At 42.2% G+C, this 24,182-nt stretch overlaps 1 long non-coding RNA gene across 1 annotated transcript; it reads right to left on the reverse strand.

The window, feature by feature from the left end:
- Positions 1-18,546: 18,546 nt before the first annotated feature.
- On the reverse strand, positions 18,547-23,856 carry LOC309701382. The gene is made up of 3 exons (XR_014274964.1): positions 23,021-23,856; positions 18,793-18,974; positions 18,547-18,694 (listed from the first exon to the last, which is right to left on the reverse strand). It is a non-coding gene; the product is annotated as an uncharacterized lncRNA (long non-coding RNA).
- Positions 23,857-24,182: the final 326 nt, after the last annotated feature.

A 24,182-nucleotide genomic window follows, 5' to 3' on the forward strand; every position in this document is an offset into this window, starting at 1 on the left:
CCAAGATTACGTGAAGTACCCTCAGAAGGTCTGCTAGATGATGTTAATGCAGCACTACGGGCAATACCTACAACCACGATTACCGACACTAACAAGCTGATCTACAATACGGCAGCAGTGATCAGTGAGATGCTTGGCTACAAGTTGAACAGCCACAAGGGGCAGTACCCTCCATGGAGAAGGAGGCTAGAGGGCAAGATCAAAGTAGCACGGAGGGAGGTTAGCCAACTAACAGAGTTGCAGAAAGGTGCGACAAATAAGGTGCCTAAGAAATACAGCAAGCTGTCCATACCTGAGGCCTTGGAAACTGCCAAGCAAAGACTCACAGCCTTGGCCAGCCGCTTGAGGAGGTACACCAGAGAGATAGAAGGCAGGAGAATAAACCAGCTGTTCTCCACAGAACCAGCAAAGGTGTACTCTCAGTGGCAAGGGAACAATAAGAGAACAGCACCACCAAGGCTGGAGACGGAGCAATACTGGAAGAGCATATGGGAGAAGGATGCAACCCATAACGGCAATGCTCAGTGGCTAGTGGATCTGAGGGCAGACCACAGCGACCTCCCTGAACAGGGTCCAGTAACCATTACAGTGGCAGATATCCAAGAAAGGGTCTCCAGTATGAAGAGTTGGACAGCACCAGGGCCCGACATGGTTCACGCCTACTGGCTGAAGAAGCTGACTGCACTCCACGAGCGTCTGGCAGCACAAATGAACCAGCTGCTAGTTAACGAGAGACACCCGGAATGGCTAACTGAAGGCCGGACGGTCCTGATCCCCAAGGACCCCAAGAAGGGACCGGTCCCCTCCAACTACCGACCAATAACCTGCCTCAGTACTACATGGAAGCTCCTGTCAGGCATCATATCGGCTAAGATGAACAGGCACATGGGTCAATACATGAGCGGGACACAGAAAGGAATTGGCAAGAATACCAGAGGTGCAAAACACCAGCTACTGGTAGACAGAACAATCAGCCGAGACTGCAAGACCAGACTGACCAACCTGTGCACTGCCTGGATTGATTACAAGAAGGCCTATGACTCAATGCCCCACAGCTGGATACTGGAATGCCTAGAATTGTACAAGATCAATGGGACCCTAAGAGCCTTCATCAGGAACTCAATGGGGATGTGGCGTACAACACTAGAGGCCAACTCCAAGGAGATGCTCTGTCCCCACTGCTGTTCTGCATAGGCCTGAACCCCCTCAGTGAGATCATTAACAAGACTGGCTACGGATACCGACTACGGAACGGAGCAGTTGTCAGCCACCTCCTGTACATGGATGACATCAAGCTGTATGCCAAGAGTGAACGAGACATCGATTCACTGATCCACACTACCAGGCTATACAGCAATGACATTGGAATGTCGTTCGGACTGGAGAAGTGTAGTCGGATGGTAACAAAAAGAGGGAAGGTAGTCAGAACTGAGGGGATTGAACTACCAGAAGGCAACATTGCAGACATAGAGGACAGTTACAAGTACCTGGGGATCCCGCAGGCGAATGGGAACCATGAAGAGGCCGCTAGAAAAGCTGCAACCACCAAGTACCTGCAGAGGGTCAGGCAAGTCCTGAGGAGTCAGCTGAATGGTAAGAACAAGATCCGGGCCATCAACACGTACGCCCTGCCCGTGATCAGGTACCCTGCTGGGGTAATAGGCTGGCCAAAGGAGGAGATAGAAGCCACTGACATAAAGACAAGAAAGCTCCTTACCATGCATGGAGGGTTTCACCCCAAGTCCAGCACCCTGAGGCTGTACGCTAAGCGGAAGGAAGGGGGCCGGGGACTGGTGAGTGTCAGCACCACAGTCCAGGATGAGACAACGAACATCCAAGAATACATTGGGAAGATGGCCCCAACTGACCGAGTGCTCAGTGAATACCTCAGGCAGCAGAAACCCAAGAAAGAGGAGGGAGACGAGGAACCATCATGGAAGGACAGGCCCCTGCACGGTATGTACCACCGGCAGATAGAGGAGGTGGCTGATATCCAGAAATCCTACCAGTGGCTGGACAAAGCTGGACTGAAAGACAGCACAGAGGCACTAATCATGGCAGCACAAGAACAAGCTCTGAGCACAAGATCCATAGAGGCTGGGGTCTATCACACCAGGCAAGACCCCAGGTGCAGGCTGTGTAAAGATGCTCCAGAGACAATCCAGCACATAACAGCAGGGTGCAAGATGCTAGCAGGCAAGGCATACATGGAACGCCATAACCAAGTGGCCGGCATAGTGTACAGGAACATCTGTGCCAAGTATAATCTGGAAGTCTCGAGGTCAAAATGGGAGATGCCCCCAAGGGTGGTGGAGAATGACCGAGCTAAGATCCTGTGGGACTTCCAGATACAGACGGACAAAATGGTGGTGGCTAACCAACCAGACATAGTGGTGGTAGACAAACAGAAGAAGACGGCCGTAGTGATCGATGTAGCGGTTCCGAATGACAGCAATATCAGGAAGAAGGAACACGAGAAGCTGGAGAAATACCAAGGGCTCAGAGAAGAGCTCGAGAGGATGTGGAGGGTGTTAAGTCTAATTGTTGAATGTTGCCATTGTGTTTCTTAAATTTGTACAGTCTTAGTTTAAGCAGTAGGATCAAAGCCATTCCTTTGATCCTGACCACCTCTCCAGCCACTCTGTGCTGGGGGAGGTTTTATTGTAGATACATCCTATCTGAAAGATCTGTTTCTTTTGATGTAAGCTTCCTGGGTTTATGACCCTTTGGTCAGCAGGAGGTCTCACACACACATTCTCACATAACACACACACACACACACACACACACACACACACACACACACACACACACACACAGTGTATACACTTACATACAGTGCCTTGTCTTTGTAACCAAAGGGGGTTGCAAGGGGAGGTGTTTTGTAAACTATTGTTTGAAGTTTGTCAATAAAAGGCAGCGAGAGGAGGCCACCATTTTGGGGTTCTTTGTCGTGCTGGACACAGACGAGGCCTCCCTTGTGCAAGTAATGGATCGATCGACTGTCTTGTTTTCTTCATGATGAATAAGTCTCTAGAATTAGCGGGGTTTGTGGAAACACAGACCCAACATTTATTTGGTCCTTCGGAGCCGGAGCCTAACACATTGCATCCACCGAGGAGAGGGAGAGGACGCCACCGCAACGTCTGGGATGATTGACGTAAAGCCCTGGTGTTTTTGGCTTGCCACCAGGCCGGGAAGTTTGCGCCTGACCTCCCCTCGGGATGGATGACGATTGACGGGATCCAGAGACTCTTCCCATGAACGTAAACAAACAGTGAGTACAGAAGGCCTTAGAGAGCGTCTCTATAACCGTGTGAATGAATGTGGGATCCTAGATACGCGTCACCGTGATTCTGCGTGAAACGTTTGAGTCCCGGGGAGCGCTGGTCACGAGAGCGCACGTGGACCCAAAACAATAGAGAGCGGCTACGGGCTGTGCGTTAAACGTGAGTCCGGGAGCGCGCTAGCCGCGTGAGAGAGACGCAGGCTTCTCCGCCGTTTGGGGCGTGGAGAGTTCTCCGCCATTTGGGGCGTGGAGAGAACCTAGGTTCAGAGTCCGGAATCTCCGCCATTTGGGGCGTTGGAGAGTGTCCGAAGGTTGAATTCTCCGCCATATGGGGCGTTTGAGAGTTTTCAACAGAGAGCGCTAGCTGTGCGTGCAGACGCAAGCGATAGGCCTATGTTGTGTGTGTGCGGGCCAGACGTGGTCTGCGTGAGTGTGGCTGATTGTTGTCTTGTAATGGAGAATAAAATGTGTAAGTCTGCCTTAGAAGGAGATGTAAAATTTATGTAGAAAGTTTTACCAGGCAGCACGCAGTATGTAGGTTGTTGGTATAAGAAATGTGGATTTGAAGGGACATTAGTGGAAGTTAAGTGTAAAATGCTGGTAGAAAGAATATCTGTAAGTGTAGCAGGTAAAACAGGTAAAGCGAAGCAGAGGAAGGAATTGCAGTTAGCAGTTGCTAAGTTGTGGCTGGAGCAGGCTCAGAAGAGGAGAGAAGCACAGAATGTTAAAAGAGCAATATTGCAAGAAGTAGTTGTGAAACCTGAGGATGAAACTACAGCTCAATCCACTGCAACTACTCTAGAACAACACCGTAGAAAAGCATTAGGAAGAGCAAGAATGTTAGCAGAAAGTAGAGTCAGAGAAGAGCGTGAGAGAGCAGAGGTAGAAGTGGAGGAGAGATTAGAGGCATATTAGGAGCAGCATTGAGTCCAAGACAGACTAGGCAAGAGAGGAGACAGAAAAGATGAAGAAAGTTTTTCTCCTGATCAATTCCATGAGTGTGAGAGTGTCTGACGTCATGGTGTGTGTGAAAGGTATCCAGCTGGGGCAGACGTGATTCTGCATGTCACCTGCCCAGTGGACAAAAAGAAATAAAATAGTTGTGTGGATGAATGATGGCACGAAGAGTGTTTGGTGTTTCTCAGTCTGAAACAGCTGTAATGCTATTTTCTGTTTTGGAGAAAAGTACAGTTAAAGAAAAAAAAACAGAGAGAGATGTGTGTTGTTTTAAGCAGTGATGAGAATAATGGAAGTGTGGTGAGAGATGAACACAAAAACATACTGAAAATGCATTAACTATACTAACCCCACATGCATATACACATACAATGATACTCATGAGACCAGACAGCATCTTAAGCATGAGATTCTGTTTGTCATCTTGTCCAAGTCACTAGTAAGATGAAAGTGATACATAGACTAGTGGACTGAATATTATAGGAGGACAGATGGTTGCATCATAGAGGAGGAAACAGAATGCTGATGAGAGGTCTTAAATGAGTGAGTTGAGTGAGCTGATTGTGAGTTTCTGGTGTGTGAAGAAGTTTTACCATGGCACACATTTAGTTACATGAGAACTAAAACTTATTATGTGCTAAGACAACAGGGTTATGCTGTATGTTGTGTGTATGGCTGATTGGATGAATGTTTGAGATTAAACTGGCTGTTTGATTTGTCTTTTGTTACGATTTATCCCCCTGGCATGAAGAACACGTGTCATGATTTAAACAAGGCCTATCTTTCCTTTATTTTCTTTGATTTCTTTTATTTTCTTTCTTTTATTTTGTTACTTTCATGGTGCACTGAAAGTTTTGTTTGATGATCTCTGTTTGAGCAGATCTGCACGATTAGAATCGAAGCGTCGTCGAGAAAACTGTTGCAAAGTGAGCTTCCCCAAAATTAAAATGGGCTCTTATTTGGGACAATCAGGAAACAAATTCCTGTCCAAAAGGATTCAACGAGGAAATCCAGTCTAAATTATTTTTCTTTTTGAAATGACGTTGTTTTGCTGAGCGTGGAAACGAATGCGACGATAATTTCCACAATTAGCAAAAGAAGGAATCACTGAGTGAATGAGTAAGAATTTTAAAATAAATGGGGAACTGACTGACTGACAAAAGCTGACAAGACTGACTGACTTAACACCATTGTGTGAAGTTAACCCCCACCTGACAAAGGTGTGGATGTATCTCTGTGTGTGTCTCTGTTACAGGAGCAGAAAGATGATAGCAACATCTGAGGTTGCGTGATGGTTTAACCTTTTAAATGCCATTTTTATGTTTGTGAATCTATCAGAGGTGTGTTATTCATGGGCTTGTGGTACTCACAGAAGTTACTGTGAGAAAGTGTGTACACACCTGCGCAGCGCTAACATTTGCATTTTTTCTTACAGCATTGCAGTTTTTCATGTGATTTGATGATGTGGTTTTTAGCAGAACAACTGGTGGATGTTTGTTTCTTTATTTCAGGTTTTGTTTTCTTTAAGAGTGCATGTAGCATTCAGCAGAAGTGGACAAGTGACATGAGTAAAACAAATAAGAGATTACGATATTTATGGAATAGTTTATTATGGGCTCATTTGCTGGCCACTTTTGGACCCATAATAAATATATGAGTGGAGTGACTTTGCTTAAGAGAAGTCACCGATTACATTAATGTTAACTGAGCACATGGGATGATCCATGTTTGAGGCGAATTATGGTAACAATAGTGATTTAATGATTTGAGAAAACCTGCACATGACACTTGTCTTGCTGATGCTGAATGCTTGTTACCCTTGTGATATACTTGTTTATAAGTGTGAAGTTTGATTTTACTTCCAGATCTTGTTTTCCAGGCCATGATGGTGAGTATGCAGGCTCCTGGTGGAGCCAGTTTTTAAGGCAGGGATCCAGGTTTGGTGAGTTGACGCATGAGAGTGTCCATGCGTCAAGAGGTGGGGTCCAGAATTAATATTAAACAATGTTTACTATTATTGTTGCAGTGATTTGTGTGATTAGCTGTTTATTTACAAGTATTAAACCTATGCAAGTGGTGCATCCATGTTCAGATGAGGCTTTGATGGCCTATAAGTGAAGTTCACTGATTATAATGTGGAATGACGTTGAGATGTTAAATAATTTGGAATAAATTATGGGAAAAAGTAGAAGTTTAATGAGTTTAGAATAAACCCGCAATGATACTTGTCTCTGTGATGCTGAATACTTTATTACTCTTATGATCTACAGTTGGTTGCAAATGTGAAGTTGTTTAAATTTAAGACTTTGTCTTCTGTGATACAGGAGCTGGGAGTTAAACAAGCTGAACATTTAAGTGCTGATTAATGTTCTTACACAGGGTTACAGCTTGGAGTGAAGCTGCTCCAAGGGACAAACCCTGGAGATTGTTTTAGGGAGACTGTGCAACACTCTTGTACATGTCTCATTGGGGAGTTGACACATGGCGAAAGCCGTGTGGCGAGAGGAGTGTCATTTTTTCAATTTGTAGATGTCATGAGGTGCCATGATGAGAAGGAGTGACTGAGAGGATCGTCCACAAGATGGAAGCTGAGGCCTGGAGAGAGTCTTCAGGAGGATCGGAGATCACCTTCAGCACAGAGAGCTGTGCTACTGGGCTTCCAAAGGATTGTCACAAGGAGACTTTCAGCGTTGGAAAATGGAACCTGAGGGAGCGTGCCAAGCTCCAAAAAGTGACAGCGCAGAGGAGGTCCAGCGATGGACTTGTGGTTCTGTGAACAGCACAAATGCAAGGTGACTGTAAAATAACTAACAGCACTTTTTCCACAAGTGAAGCCAGTAACTTACTATCCTAAAAGATTAGCTCTAGTTGCTCGTGCTTTACCTCCATGCGTGAGATCAGTATGTGCAGCAGCTTAAGCTGTACAATGTTTCAATAGTTTATTTCACCTTTTGCAATTGTTAGTTCCACACGAGGTAGATGTTTACTATTGCAGACTAAACTTACATTTCTGACACCTACAAGACACTTGTCTTTAATGTTACTCTCACAACCACACATATTACCATAAAGTGGTGCAGAATTCTGAATCTGTCCAACCCTTTTTGCCAACGGAGGAGGGCACTTCTCATGAGTGTAGAGAGCGCGAGGAGAAGAAGTGTAAGCTGAGGGATGACTTCATAGATGTGCCACTCGTTGAGGGAAAGGTTTGGTTTGTTGATGATTTGAGTTTTACAACAGCAGAGGGACAGACTAGAACACGTTTTACTGTAGCAGACAGTGAGAGAGAGTTATCTATGTAGGACAACTAGCATGTTTCATATTTGCTTGAGCAGCAGAGATGCTAGCTTTAACGGAAGCGTGTAAAGCTGTAGAGAGACAATATACACTGATAGGCAGTATACATTTGCTACTGTACATTTCTTTGTAGTGCAGTGAGTGAGACGAGGTATGACAACCTCAACAGGGAAACCTGCAGAACACACCAAACTCTTGCAAAATCTGCTGGAGGCAGCGTTATTAACCAGTGGAATTGCCGTTTGTAAATGTGCAGCACACATGTGAGGGAAAGATCCGGTTGCATTAGGGAAAGTTTTTGCAGATAAGATCGCAAAAGAGGCAGCTTTAGTTAAACATGGTGTTAACCTTTTATCAGTACAGCATTAGCAGACATGCAGGCCCACTCACCTACTGCAGGACAATAGTTGTGACTTACAGAGGGAGCAAGCTTGCAGGATGATTTTTTTTATCTGTGTGATAAACCAGTACTGCCTAATAATTTGTATAAGACTGCTGCTATTTTGAGCCATTGGCTATGCCATGTCTCAAACAGGAGGGAGATGAGCAGTCGTTATACTCACTCTAGGATTATTAAATACTTTAAAAAAAAAACTTTTGCAGACAGTAAAGTTAAGATTTAGGAAGACAGGCAGGACATGGTTAGACTGTATAGAATAAGTACATGAGGATTACTCCAACAGAGAATGGTCTGACTCTTTGAGATTACACATGTTAGAGCATTTAGAGTTCCAGTCTTCTGTAGTGATGATAGAAAAGCAGAAGAGAGAGCATATTAGCAGATTAGATGCTTGAAAATGTTTAAAAGTAAAGTAGTCATGAGAACAAATGATCTGCCAGATGATTCTGTTTCTTCGCAGGAGCAGAGCCTGAAGTCTGGAGATTGGATGATGATAAGGCCATGGAGAGGAAGTGCTGGTCCAGTCCATGGTGGGAAGGTCCATATCGGATGCTGCTGACGACGACCACAGCAGTGAAGATTGCTGGAAGGAACACTTGGATACATCAAGCGCACTGCAAGAAGGTGACACACATCCAGGCCAGCTCGGAGTAAGTGGCAGGAAGACCGGGAACAAAGGGGGGGAAAGCCTCCAGGGCCCCTCGTCTCAATCCGGTGAAGAAACCAACTGAGCCACAGGTACTCATCAGAATGGCTGGGAATGTGCTGTGCATCTTCTTGTGCCTGTGGACCCTGAGTGGGATGACAGGGAGCGCACTGGAACAGAGCAAACCACACCCAGTACCAGGATGGGTTTTCAACAACTACTGGTGGCAGTTTAAGAACACAACCACTCACATAAAGAACGAGACCAATGGTTATGCTTGTGATGCCACTGGCTACACATTCTTCTGGACTGTGGCCCTGTAGCATCACTGAGAGCGAGACAGTTTGTTTGGTTGCTTTAGCAACACATCCAGGAACACTGCCAACTTTTCAACTGCTCTGAACCTGAATGGAAGGTTGATTCACCAGTAGCTGGGAAGGTGAACTGCTCTGGTGAGACAGACCTGCTCGTCTGACTCAAAGAATATGACTTGTTGCAGGACATTATACAGTTAAACGAACTGGAAACAGGCCAATTGCCTATGTGTACGAAGGACAATGGATTAGCCCAAGTTGGAGATTAACCATGGAACATGGCAACATCACTTATTCTTTTGTCTTTTGCAAGAAGGATGTAAACAGAGAAGCCTTTTGTCTACATTTACATCATGAACACTTGAGGTTTTGAGCCAAGAAGATCAAAACAGCTTGATCCAATTTCCTTTACAAAGCTTTTTCTGTGGTGACAACAGGACAGGAGAAGAGTTGTAAATGCAGATAATTCACCAGTTGACTCTAACCCCCACAGGATGCCTACAGTGAGAAGATTTGGGGGTTGATAGGAGTCAATAAATAAGGGTGTTGACTTGCTGCAGCTTTGAAGTTAGCTGAGAGCCACATGGACAAACAATAAAGTCAACTGATGCGTTTAAATACCTATGTCTGTATACAGGTGGATTGTAGTGACATATGATTTTTGAGAATGATGATTCTTCTTGTTTGACCTTTGACATTCAGTTGTTTACTTGAAGAAATACATAATGAATTGCACGACAGGAGTAGATCCGCCACAAGGCTGGATAGCTTGGTTACCGTCTGGTCCTTGGTGGCATCTTCTTTTGAAGATATTAATTCCTGTTTTTGAACTGTTGATACTGATTTGCTTATGTATAGGATGTAGTTTACTGTGCATGAATGAAATCTACACTGACACTGTCTAAACAAAGGGTGCATAAGTTGAAATTTAAGAACAATGACAAAAAGGAGGGAAATGTTAAGTCTAATTGTTGAATGTTGCCATTGTGTTTCTTAAATTTGTACAGTCTTAGTTTAAGCAGTAGGATCAAAGCCATTCCTTTGATCCTGACCACCTCTCCAGCCACTCTGTGCTGGGGGAGGTTTTATTGTAGATACATCCTATCTGAAAGATCTGTTTCTTTTGATGTAAGCTTCCTGGGTTTATGACCCTTTGGTCAGCAGGAGGTCTCACACACACATTCTCACATAACACACACACACACACACACACACACACACACACACACACACACACACACACAGTGTATACACTTACATACAGTGCCTTGTCTTTGTAACCAAAGGGGGTTGCAAGGGGAGGTGTTTTGTAAACTATTGTTTGAAGTTTGTCAATAAAAGGCAGCGAGAGGAGGCCACCATTTTGGGGTTCTTTGTCGTGCTGGACACAGACGAGGCCTCCCTTGTGCAAGTAATGGATCGATCGACTGTCTTGTTTTCTTCATGATGAATAAGTCTCTAGAATTAGCGGGGTTTGTGGAAACACAGACCCAACAGAGGGTGAAGGTAACGGTGGTCCCCGTGGTAATCGGAGCACTAGGTGCGGTGACTCCCAAGCTAGGCGAGTGGCTCCAGCAGATCCCGGGAATAACATCGGAGATCTCTGTCCAGAAGAGCGCAGTCCTGGGAACAGCTAAGATACTGCGCAGGACCCTCAAGCTCCCAGGCCTCTGGTAGAGGACCCGAGCTTGAAGGATAAACCGCCTGCAGGGGCGTGCTGGGTGTTTATATATATATATATATATATATATATATATATGTAGGGAGTGCAGAATTATTAGGCAAGTTGTATTTTTGAGGAATAATTTTATCATTGAACAACAACCATGTTCTCAATGAACCCAAAAAACTCATTAATATCAAAGCTGAATGTTTTTGGAAGTAGTTTTTAGTTTGTTTTTAGTTTTAGCTATTTTAGGGGGATATCTGTGTGTGTATGGAACGCCAGGACTGCCATAATGAATTAATTAAATACACCATTAAATAATTAATGAAATGTGTCAATAATTAATTAAAATTGGAATTAATTAATTAAATAAATAGTTATGACACATGTAATTAATTAATTATTGACACATTTAATTAATTATTTATGTATTTCACATTTTAATTAATTATTGACACATTTAATTAATTAATTATTGACACATTTAATTAATTATTTATATATTTCACATTTTAATTAATTATTGACACATTTCATTAATTATTGACACATTTAATTAATTATTTAATGATATATTTATTTATTTCATTTTGGCAGTCCTGACGCCTGGCTCTCATCATGAAATAATTTTATCTGTCAGCCTCACCCATCAAACTCAGGGGGCGGGGTTAACGCTGATTGAGTCAAAACCATTGCTTTGGCCTGGTGGCCATTGTTTCTAGCACACAACAACCGGCATGTGGAAGCTAACAGAACTGAGCTTTGAAAAACCCTGTTTGTGTGTTACCAAATACCGTTTTAATATTTTTTTAGCCGAGAATGTAGTGGTTTAATCTTCATGTGTCTGGTCGGTTTGTCAAGATACAGCCTCTTTGCAAAAGTGTTTCGATGATTTCGGAGATGTCTGCCCAGTCTCACGGCAAAGCGTGGGATAGACCCGCTCGCCTCGCAAGCAATCCCACCGACAAAGCGCAGGCCCCGGTACACAGCTGTAGTAACCCCCACTGACTTCTTTTACTGAGGTTATATTTATCGATGTTTTATTTCCTGATGTTCTTATGTGTCCTACGTGTTTCAGTCGCCAATTCTGAATTATAACTAACATTAAAAACATGTTTAAGGAGGAGAGAGAGCAAATAAATCTGTTTAACATCTGATCTTTGGGTTTTTGTTCAGTAATCAGCGTGACCTGTGTATAAACACATAAAAGAGATAACGTTGGTGTTTCCGTCATGTAGTAACTGCTGGCTTTAACTGTACAAAGGTTGTTCGACACTATGAAACACATACAGACTTCATGATGTTCGGCTAATATTTTTATTGTGAATATTAATCATGCTGACCTCGCTCTGTACACCACGCAGCGAGGTCAGCATATCCACGATATCCTCAGCTCCATGAGTTAACACAAAGTTTCCCAGCTGACTATCTAACTGCCAACTATTCCAGAGACGTGAAAATATACAGCATAAAGAAAAGTGTAAGAGACTCAGCAGCAGATTAGAATAACAGTTATACATTTAATAAATCACCAAATGAATCCAAGAAACGAGCAAACCTGATCCGACAATTTGAATTTGTATTCCCTCAGCTGCAGACTCGCTGCTGTTTAAATGTTTGAAAAGGAAGATTAGATATAAAAAACGTCAAACATAGACTCAGTCTGCCTTCACATTTGATATGAGGCCAGCACGTATAGTGGCCTCAGCAGGCTATTACTGAAATACATGTGCTATATCTTAAACTATGATATAAACAGGGAGGTCCTATTAACATGTTTAGTTTTAAAGGACACCTTCCTGCCTTTAGTCTCATTCATGAGCAGTATTAGTTTTCTTCTAACATCCAGAAGTCTGCACAATGTGTTTCATAGTTTGTAACAAGCCTTTGACAGGTAAACATAACATGACCGAAAAAGCAAAAAAAAAGAAAAAAAAAGAGAGAGAGTGTTGACATAAGAAGAGAAAATTCTCTCAATTATGGAGACAGACAAATGGTTCATTTATGTTTGATGTGTGTTTATTCCTCCCTAAATATCGTCGGTGAAGTTCGCCATGCATGTCAGATTTTCCTGCGCATTTTTATACCTCTGCCAACAGAGAGAGAAAAAAAATCACATTCTAACAGACAGCTGGTGCTTAGAATACAGTTGAATAACTATTAAAAAACAGATGATATTTAGATGATAGTTCAGTCTAACACATGTGCCAGTGGTTCATTAAACGTCTGTGAAACTATGCAGTTATGAAACGTAACTTTAACCTCAGCCAAACCGATTTGCTCAGTTGTAAATAAAACAGCGAAGTAAACGTGACCCGACAGACAGAACCTGAGTGAATGAAGTCCAGCGTTTAACCACTGAGAGCTAAAACTCAGCTGAGGTTTGAAAGCTGTGTGCCGGTGATTGGACATCAGCCGCTGATAAAGCTGGCTCGCCTATAAAGTGCTCTGTAAGGAAACGAGCTCCAGCAGCTCTGCGCTCGGGGAAAACACTATATTTACTTATCTTGTGCAGAAAAATGCGCTGACATTGCGTTATATCGAGCACCGGCTGCCCAGTTAAACTGTGACTATCACCAGGTAACTAGGCGTGTTTCTTGAATTAGCAGCAGGTGTTAAACAGCTGACAGATGAGGAGAAGGATGCATGCAGGTAAACTGAGGGTCTGTTGAGCTGATCGCTGGTTTCGTGAGAAAAATGTCAGCTCGTTCTTTATGTTACAGAAGCACAGAGACACAAGACCAGGCGGAAAGAGACGATCGTTCGGTGAAAATGAGAATCTGCGAATGCAACATGTGGAACACGGAGAGTGGAATATGTAAACAAACCGGTTAACGTAACCCCCTCGGTGCACTCTGCATGCTAACTGTTAGCAGAGCTAGTGAAATCTCTGAAAACATCTGAGCACTTTTGCAAACATGTTCTATGTTGACAACCTGACCAGACATACGTCGCGACATTCGCGGCTAAAACACTGTTAAAAGTGTAGCTGGTGACAGAAAAACGGGGTATTTTAAAACTACACCACCACCATTGCTGCTTGTGATTTGATCTGCATTCTGGGATAACTGGCTGCCCCAAGTCTACACAAGCAATCGATTTTCTAGGATCGACCTGTTTTGACTTACTTTGCACGGCAACCAATCAAATGTTAGAGAAGCTGCATGGGCAGCGTTAACCCCGCCCCCTGAGTTTGATGGGTGAGGCTGACAGATAAAATTATTTCATGACGAGAGCCAGGCGTCAGGACTGCCAAAATGAAATAAATAAATATATCATTAAATAATTCATTAAATGTGTCAATAATTAATGAAATGTGTCAATAATTAATTAAAATGTGAAATACATAAATAATTAATTAAATGTGTCAATAATTAATTAATTAAATGTGTCAATAATTAATTAAAATGTCAAATACATAAATAATTAATTAAATGTGTCAATAATTAATTAATTACATGTGTCATAACTATTTATTTAATTAATTAATTCCAATTTTAATTAATTATTGCCACATTTAATTAATTATTTAATGGTGTATTTAATTAATTCATTATGGCAGTCCTGGCGTTCCATATGTGTGCAGGTGACTATTACTGTGCATAATTATTAGGCAACTTAACAAAAAACAAATATATACCCATTTCAATTATTTATTTTTACCAGTGAAACCAATATAACATCTCCACATTCACAAATATACATTTCTGACATTCAAAAACAAAACAAAAACAAATCAGCGACCAATATAGCCACCTTTCTTTGCAAGGACACTCAAAAGCCTGCCATCCATGGATTCTGTCAGTGTTTTGATCTGTTCACCATCAACATTGTGTCCAGCAGCAACCACAGCCTCCCAGACACTGTTCAGAGAGGTGTACTGTTTCCCCTCCTTGTAAATCTCACATTTGATGATGGACCACAGGTTCTCAATGGGGTTCAGATCAGGTGAACAAGGAGGTCATGTCATTAGTTTTTCTTCTTTTATACCCTTTCTTGCCAGCCACGCTGTGGAGTACTTGGACACGTGTGATGGAGCATTGTCAAGACAGATGCAGACTTCTTCCTGTACCACTGCTTGAAGAAGGTGTCTTCCAGAAACTGGCAGTAGGACTGGGAGTTGAGCTTGACTCCATCCTCAACCCGAAAAAGCCCCACACGCTCATCTTTGATGATACCAGCCCAAACCAGTACTCCACCTCCACCTTGCTGGCGTCTGAGTCGGACTGGAGCTCTCTGCCCTTTACCAATCCAGCCACGGGCCCATCCATCTGGCCCATCAAGACTCACTCTCATTTCATCAGTCCATAAAACCTTAGAAAAACCAGTCTTGAGATATTTCTTGGCCCAGTCGTGACGTTTCAGCTTGTGTGTCTTGTTCAGTGGTGGTCGTCTTTCAGCCTTTCTTACCTTGGCCATGTCTCTGAGTATTGCACACCTTGTGCTTTTGGGCACTCCAGTGATGTTGCAGCTCTGAAATATGGCCAAACTGGTGGCAAGTGGCATCTTGGCAGCTGCACGCTTGACTTTTCTCAGTTCATGGGCAGTTATTCTGCGCCTTGGTTTTTCCACACGCTTCTTGCGACCCTGTTGACCATTTTGAATGAAACGCTTGATTGTTCGATGATCATGCTTCAGAAGCTTTGCAATTTTGAGACTGCTGCACCCCTCTGCAAGATATCTCACTATTTTTGACTTTTCTGAGCCTGTCAAGTCCTTCTTTTGACCCATTTTGCCAAAGGAAAGGACGTTGCCTAATAATTATGCACACCTGATATAGGGTGTTGATGTCATTAGACCACACCCCTTCTCATTACAGAGATGCACATCACCTAATATGCTTAATTGGTAGTAGGCTTTCGAGCCTATACAGCTTGGAGTAAGACAACATGCATGAAGAGGATGACGTGGACAAAATACTCAGTTGCCTAATAATTCTGCACTCCCTGTATTTCAAAATAATAAATTTTCAGAAAACACTAAAAGTTGATTGTCTTCCAATATTCTAACATAATTAGAAAAATTAGACTTTGTAAGTACATATTCTTACAGTCCTAATGCCAATATGATTCTTCATAAGTCCTGCTTTGAAATACTGAACTTTAAAATTTACCTGATGAAAGGTAATTTATAGTGGCACTCTGTCAGGATAATTCTGACTATATGATCACTCTATTAATCTGAATCCTTCTGAAATGTGCTGTGAATGCATGCTGATGCAACTCACTGTGGGAAAGCTGTTAATAAAATGAATCTGTGACACATGCAACACATTCACAGAGGAAGAGGACACAAAGGGAGGACACGCAGAGGCTGTGTTAAAGTCAAAAATCCAACTCTTTAGTCAAAAACAGGCGGTGGTTACAAACAGGAAGACAAGCAGTCCATCAAACAGTCTACAGGGTCAAACATACTGGGAATTCAAACAGCAGTAAAAAATAATTGGACACTGAAAAACTTGAAACAATGTGTGACGCAATAAAAGGAAGCAGCGCAGTATATTCACTGAATTATCATCAATTACAAAAGGGAAAAACAACGATTTCTAAGGATTATTTCCTTAATTGCAGTTAGAGTGTGGCTGGTAAAGATGGAAACATACAGAATGTAAACTGTGTGAGTTTGGTGAACTTTGTTAGTAACAGATGAGGTAAAAAAAAAAAAAAAAGAGAGAGACAAAAACTCAGTATGCATTAGAAAGCATCTAAACATTCTGGTCGTGGATTTTTACAGTCTTATTTCCGCGTGCTGTCATCATTATAATCATCATGATCAATGGCGAGGTCCTGAGGTGGGCGGGACTGACTCTGGTAATGTCACCATGAAGGAACAGCGTCTGGCACGTGTTGGTGAAACATCTCAGTACACTGGTGTAGTTTCCTCTCCAGCTGTTTGACATTTGACACTTCAACATTAAGGGGAAGAAGAAGAAACAGTGTTAGGTCAGGTGACCACATGGTTTCTAAAGTAACTGACAGGAAGTAACCAGGCCATTAGAAATGGATGGCATATGTTTAGAGTTACTGTAGTTAGGTAACTCTACTTACCAAAAGCAGCAGCACACAGATGAAGGATCAGATGCTGAATGTTGCAGGAACATGCTCATGTGTGGTGGTCATTCAATGCTGCTCCGGCAGGTTACACAGTCCAATAGTGATATCCTGCCCATCTGAGAGTTTGAAAACACACATGCAAAGATTTATTTGTATTGCAGTCAAAGTGGGATGTTCATTTTTGTCCTTTAGAAATGTTTGTGTATTTGAAAACACTATCGTTTAAGGATGGCTCAGATCGTCTCTCTCTAAGAGTGTCTCCTTTAAAGGGGAGTCAAGTTTATCCACTGATCCACGTCACTTTACCTGGATGTTTTCTTTGAAGCTGGATGATGACTCCTCTCTCCTCCACTCAGAAGCACTCCTAAAATAACCAAGCAAATAAATAATATTGAAGATTTACTCACAACATTACAAAGTCAGCAAAAACATCTCCTTTTGATTCCATTTCTCCATTCCTGCTGAACATCAGGCAACAAATATCCCAGTAAATCATAGTAAAATGTAAAGCACATACAATACAATACAATTTTATTTATATAGAACATTTAAAAACCACAGGTATGCCAAAGTGCTTCACAGAACGAGTTAAGAGCAATAATAAATACAAATAAAATACACTAACAGGCCGGAGACATAACTAACCAATAATACACCAGGCATAGTAGGCACAACCCAAAAGGCTGAATGTTAAAACGTTTGAAACATTAATAAAGCAAAAAAGGTAAGTTACAGTACACTTAAAAGTGCGAGGTCTAGGAGGTTGGGAAAGCAAGGCTAAATAAATATGTTTTTAATCAAGATTTAAAAGAATGAATTGAATCAGATGCACGAATAGCTTGAGGGAGGTTATTCGCGGTCACCTCTGGTCTTAAGCCGAGATCTAGGTCGCACCAGGAGCATTTGGCTTGCTGCTCTAATCATACTATGTACAACATGTGCCTGTATAAAGAACATTCAAGTCTAAAACTGACAACTATTTTAGCTGTGTACGGTTTATTTGCAGCCTCCAATGAAAGATCATAATTGTCATTTTCTCTGCCTTGTCTAACCTCTGCAGAGCCCCTCTGTCAAGAAAAACATATCTGTAAGCATAAAAAAATATATACATTTCATAACACTGCACTGGACAAACCTCAGTCAGTTGATTTCCTCTGTGCAGTGCAGACGAGCATCAGTCAGCAAGTCAAGGTGGTGAGATGGACTCGTGTCCTTTGTGACTCTGCTAGTTCTTCTGAGGAAACACCACCGTCTCTCCACACCATCATCATCTGTGAGCACAAACTGCTGCTCTGCCAGCATGTAGGAAATCACACACACAGGGGTGAAGAAACATTAGAGCTCGAGTTGGGATACTTTAGATCTAAATAGATCAAACTAGCTCTTAGTTTCAGCAATCAGTGAACAGACAAACAATGATACCATACTGATTCTGTATGAATACAATATAGTATTTTCAATTCAGAAAAAAATGAATTACAAAAAATAAGATTGTATATTATTTAAAATATTCTGCAACCATGACCAAAGTCAGAATCATCATTACAGTACTGTGGACTGCTGTCTCAGTCCTATAGCGTTCTGCAACTACAACTAACCTGAGGCGGCTTGGATTTGGCTGCAGGTGCCCCTGTACATCCTTCTCAGCAGCACACATGTGGGTACCATTTAATCCCACTTCTTCCTGAGCTTTGCTTCATCACAAGACTAAAGGTAGCATCCCGTGTCACAGTCTTATCATCATCCAATTGGAGAAGAAACATTTACGCGCCTCCTGGTTTTGTTTTCTGATCCTGCAAAAAGACTGAGGACAACAAAGCCCAGAGAACACGAGATACACAACATCCAACATTCAGACTCAACAGCCTCCATAAATGAAGAGCACCATGTTTGTTCAGTTATACTAGATATGAGCATACTTCACATTATTGTGTATGAATAATAATGAGGAGGCAAACTTTGAAGATGCAGAGCATGATGTCCCATCATCAGACTGTAAACAAACATCCACCAGGCTTCTTTGTTGGCAGAGGTGATGATTCTCCCATCAGGGATCAGTAGCGTGTGTTAACCTGTGGTATAAGCAGCTGTCACTGAAATATTACTGTTTCAGATAAGAAATCTAGCACATAAAAGCCAGGGTGGGAGGGATCTCTGCAAACGGACTTACCTCTGCAAGTGTGAAGCTCAACAAAAAACTGACTCTCCAGTCACAGACAAACAAAAAACTCCAGCTGGGAGATAGAAAACGCTGTCTGGGTCTTGCTGGATGTTGCTGGTCAGAGTCCACACATTAGCAGAGTGCTTCTTGGTCCCACTGACCCATATGGACAGTGACTGTGGAGAACTGTTCTGGCAAATGGAAAAGAGAATTAAAATGACAAAAAGTCAAACAGGATTTCCATAAAGACTCTTTGAGCCAGCAATCAAAAGATAATTTGTTCATATTTCAATTAAATATGAATATGTTGCTTAACTGTAAGCAGTTAAGATCTGACAGGTAAACATAGAATTAATCTCAGGTAGGGCTGCTGAATTAATCGAATTTTAATCACAATTACGATCTGGGCTTTCAACGATCATTAAAAATGACTGAGCCGATTATTAGCCCCTCCCTCATGCTTTACTCTCGCGCTGCTCCGTGTGGTAAATCAAGCGCACCGCTCTCCATTTCGAACACACGTCTGAAGAGGACCCGAGGGAAGCTCGGAAAGCTAAGCAGAAGTTATTTGGAGAGGAGAGTGACTGCAGTTGGTTGAAAAGAGAGGTAAAAAAAACTTCAGTGGTGTGGAAACATTGTGGGTTCGCGGAGTCAGACGTGGATCAAGTAGACACAGTGTGTAAACTTTGCTACGGTGTAGTAGCTGCACCACCAACCCGTTCTCACTCCCAAAGCGTAACATTTTACGCTAGGTGACAAATCGTCACCATATTACGTTTTCGGCTACCCACCACGTTCCTAAATGACGACCTCGGAAAAAGAGGAAATATGAGAACCGTCTGGACTGAACCTACACATGTTCGCTCTTTTTCTTCAAATCGCTTAGAAACACGCTATTTAACATCATTAAAGTCCTGGTTAAGGTCAGGAATAAGGTTATGGTCAGGGCTAGGGATAAGGTTAGGTTTAGGGCTGGAATACAGGGCTGGAACGTCTACTACCGCGGGAGCGTCATTGCACTGGATTCCAGCCATAACCCGCCGCGTACCATAAGAACGCCGAAGGTCTCCTTTCGCGTTCCTCAGGAACGCCGCGGGACGTGACAAAACGTCGGCATGTTACGCCTCGGGAGTGAGAACGCTCTGGCACCACAGAGCAACACTGCAAAGTTCACTAAACATAGATGTTTACATTTTTCATTTATTTCTTATATTGCAAACATTTGCACTGTTATCAGTATTTGCACACTATTTTATATTATTTTTTTAAAGTCATTATTCAATACATTGTTATTGTCAACCCTTTAAAGCCGGTCAGAGCAGCACGCTCTGTTTTGTGTAACTATTTTTAAATCCCTGTAGAACCTGAACCGCGTAAGCTAGCGCAATAATTTGTTTTGCATATGAAACCGGAGGAGTTGTACTTACATCTTATGCCATCAGCTTGTCCTCGGTCACGGTTTCCTTCCACATAAAGCTTTGCAAAAATTGCATAAAAAGCGCTTGCAGGAACAAAAACATAATATTCCAGAAACACGCTTTGCCGATCCGATCAGCTGTTCTTAACACTTCCCACATTGAAAAAGACGTCAACGCGAACTATCGCATTTCCTGCCCGGAACCGGAAGTGACGTCATTTTCGTGGAAAATGTAGTTTTTTACTTGTAGGCCTTAAAAGCCTATACTAGTGTTTTTATAAGTCATGTTTGACTTTTCTGAATAGTTTCTGGGATGCTTAGAACTCAAATTGCACTACTGGAAATAGTTTATTTTGATGCACCCGCTGTTTTCTTTGCAAATTTGCATCATAGGATTGTTTTTTGTTTTTCCTGCAGTATATAAAAATTGCTGTATCTCCAAAATAAAACTATGCAGACACTCAAAATAAATTTCCTGTTGTTGTAAACTATTTTTTGCAACTTTTTTGTATTTAAAGTTTTGAGGGATAAACCTCTTAAATTTCTCCAAGTAGAAATATATGTAAAAAACAAAAACAAAAACGATTTTCAATTTTTTTGTAGTTTATTGCACTTGTTTGCAATTAATGTAGTTACTATGGACTTAATGCAGACATATTATTAAAATATGGGCTATAACAGTTGTATTGATGTATAGCAACTTGAAATGCTCCCACAAATGGCACTACAACATGTAAAAAAATTATATAAGCTCTGGCGGACTTGGTTCTATGGTAGGTCTTAAAGGGTTAAATAAATATCGTCAAATAATCATGATCTCAATTTCAGTGAAAATAATCGTGATTATCATTTTTGCCATAATCGAGCAGCCCTAATCTCAGGTAACATGACTCATAGTAGAGATTCAGTAGGAAAGATTGCCAGCTCTAATATTATTACCACACAATCCAAGGACACACCAACAGCTCAGATTTCTAGAACTATTTAAACAAATGTCAGTTTATCCATTCAAGTTCTTCTGAATATTCAATTCAGGTTCACAGTGGGAGGGTGGGGGGCTCGAGCCTGTCCCAGTAGTCATAGGAAGAGTACAACTGGATAGGTCAGCAGTCTGTCAGAGGACTAACAGAGAGACAGACATCGGAGTAATAAAATTAATGTAAGCTTGCTACAGCTGTATGTATGAACATGTGTTTCTGTGCTCACAGTCCACTTCTCAAGAACATCCATCCATCCATCCATCCATCCATTCGCTTCCGCTTATCCTTTTCAGGGTCACGGGGGGCGCTGGAGCCTATCCCAGCTGTCATAGGGCGAGAGGCGGGGTACACCCTGGACAGGTCGCCAGTCTGTCGCAGGGCCAACACACAGGGACAGACAATCATTCGCACTCACATTCACACCTAATGGCAATTTGGAATTTCCAATTAACCTATCCCCACAAGCTGCATGTCTTTGGACGGTGGGAGAAAGCCGGAGTACCCGGAGGGAACCCACGCAAACACGGGGAGAACATGCAAACTCCACACAGAAAGACCCCGGCCTGATGTTGGAATTGAACTCAGGACCTTCTTGCTGTGCGGCAACAGTGCTAACCACCGTGCCACCGTGCTGCCTTCTCAAGAACATGTAGTTCATTTTCATTGGGGGGCGATCGTGGCTCAAGAGTTGGGAGTTCGCCTTGTAATCGGAAGGTTGCGAGTTCGAGCCCCGGCTTGGACAGTCTCGGTCGTTGTGTCCTTGGGCAAGACACTTCACCTGTTGCCTACTGGTGGTGGTCAGAGGGCCCGGTGGCGCCAGTGTCTGGCAGCCTCGCCTCTGTCAGTGCGCCCCAGGGTGGCTGTGGCTACAATGTAGCCTGCCATCACCAGTGTGTGAATGGGTGGATGACAGGTTGTGTAAAGCGCTTTGGGGTCCTTAGGGACTAGAAAAGCGCTATATAAATACAGGCCATTTACCATTTACCATTTTTAGTCTACTTTAAACAGATATCACAAAAGGCTGATGTGGCTGGTTCAGTAGTCTGATTTAAATACGATATCTTTGGCCAGAGATTAATCTGGGATGTTGCTTCACTGCACTCATAGGTATATTCCCCACACCTGAATACAAAATACTGATAGTTACATATAACAGTTTCAGCTGATACAGTATGACTCAATCTGATTCTAAATGTTCAGCACACAGAGAGAGACACAGAGGTACTGTTTAAAGTTTAGTGTTAACCTGAGTCACTGATCATTTGCAGTATTACACAGTCTGCCAGTCTTTGCATGATGTCCACGTCACTGTAAGCTGACTCTCAGGTGTGACAGGTGTGCCAGCAGGAAAGAGTAATAATAACCTGCATCCTGAGGTTTGTCATGCAGGATTAAAGGAGCCAGGCTTTGTTCACACAGCTAGGATTGTATTTTACACTGACCCTGGGTCAGTATAAGTATCATACAGTTTAAACGAAGCACTGAAACTTGCACGTATTTATTAGACGCATTGAAGCTAATCAAGATATTTACTGTCAATCTGTGGCTGCGGTTAATCGCTTTACTTGAAACTTTATTAATTAGTAACTTCATCAGTCATGACAGAAGCTAATATTTCTGTCCTAACATCGTTTAAACAGTAACAGCTTTACTCCAATATAAGCTAACGTTTACACCGTAACTTTAAGCTAGCACTATAAAGACGGTAAAACATGTAATATCTACAAGTGCATCTTAAAGCTGTTATATTAGCACTCGCTTTATTACTAACATAACCACATTAACATTATTGATACTCGCTGACTTTTAATAGTCATTCTGTCCGTTTAAATGGCCTTACCTGTACACACTGCTGTATCCACCGGATTACTGATGAGTGAGCCCTCACTTACGAAGTCACAGTCAAGCTAGCTGCACCGCCAGCCTCACCGAAAATGTGGTTGCACTACTCTTACGCATATTACGGTATGGGTGAAGCCCGGTTTAGAAACGCAGTCTTTTGTGTCCTGTATGGAACGCCAGGACTGCCATAATGAATTAATTAAATACACCATTAAATAATTAATTAAATGTGTCAATAATTAATGAAATTGGAATTAATTAATTAAATAAATAGTTATGACACATGTAATTAATTAATTATTGACACATTTAATTAATTATTTATGTATTTCACATTTTAATTAATTATTGACACATTTAATTAATTATTGACACATTTAATTAATTATTTAATGATATATTTATTTATTTCATTTTGGCAGTCCTGGCGCCTGGCTCTCATCATGAAATAATTTTATCTGTCAGCCTCACCCATCAAACTCAGGGGGCGGGGTTAACGCTGATCGAGTCAAAACCATTGCTTTGGCCTGGTGGCCATTGTTTCTAGCACACAACAACCGGCATGTGGAAGCTAACAGAACTGAACTTTGAAAAACCCTGTTTGTGTGTCACCAAATACCGTTTTAATATTTTTTTAGCCGAGAATGTAGTGGTTTAATCTTCACGTGTCTGGTCGGTTTGTCAAGATACAGCCTCTTTGCAAAACTGCTTCGATGATTTCGGAGATGTCTGCCCAGTCTCACGGCAAAGCGTGGGATAGACCCGCTCGCCTCGCAAGCAATCCCACCGACAAAGCGCAGGCCCCGGTACACAGCTGTAGTAACCCCCGCTGACTTCTTTTACTGAGGTTATATTTATCGGTGTTTTATTTCCTGATGTTCTAATGTGTTAATCATGCTGACCTCGCTCTGTACACCACGCAGCGAGGTCAGCATATCCACGATATCCTCAGCTCCATGAGTTAACACAAAGTTTCCCAGCTGACTATCTAACTTCCAACTATTCCAGAGACGTGAAAATATATAGCATAAAGAAAAGTGTAAGAGACTCAGCAGCAGATTAGAATAACAGTTATACATTTAATAAATCACCAAATGAATCCAAGAAACGAGCAAACCTGTTCCGACAATTTGAGTTTGTATTCCCTCAGCTGCAGACTC

Source organism: Aulonocara stuartgranti (genome assembly GCF_965226115.1).
Source record: "Aulonocara stuartgranti genome assembly, chromosome: 23".
NCBI lineage: Eukaryota > Metazoa > Chordata > Actinopteri > Cichliformes > Cichlidae > Aulonocara > Aulonocara stuartgranti.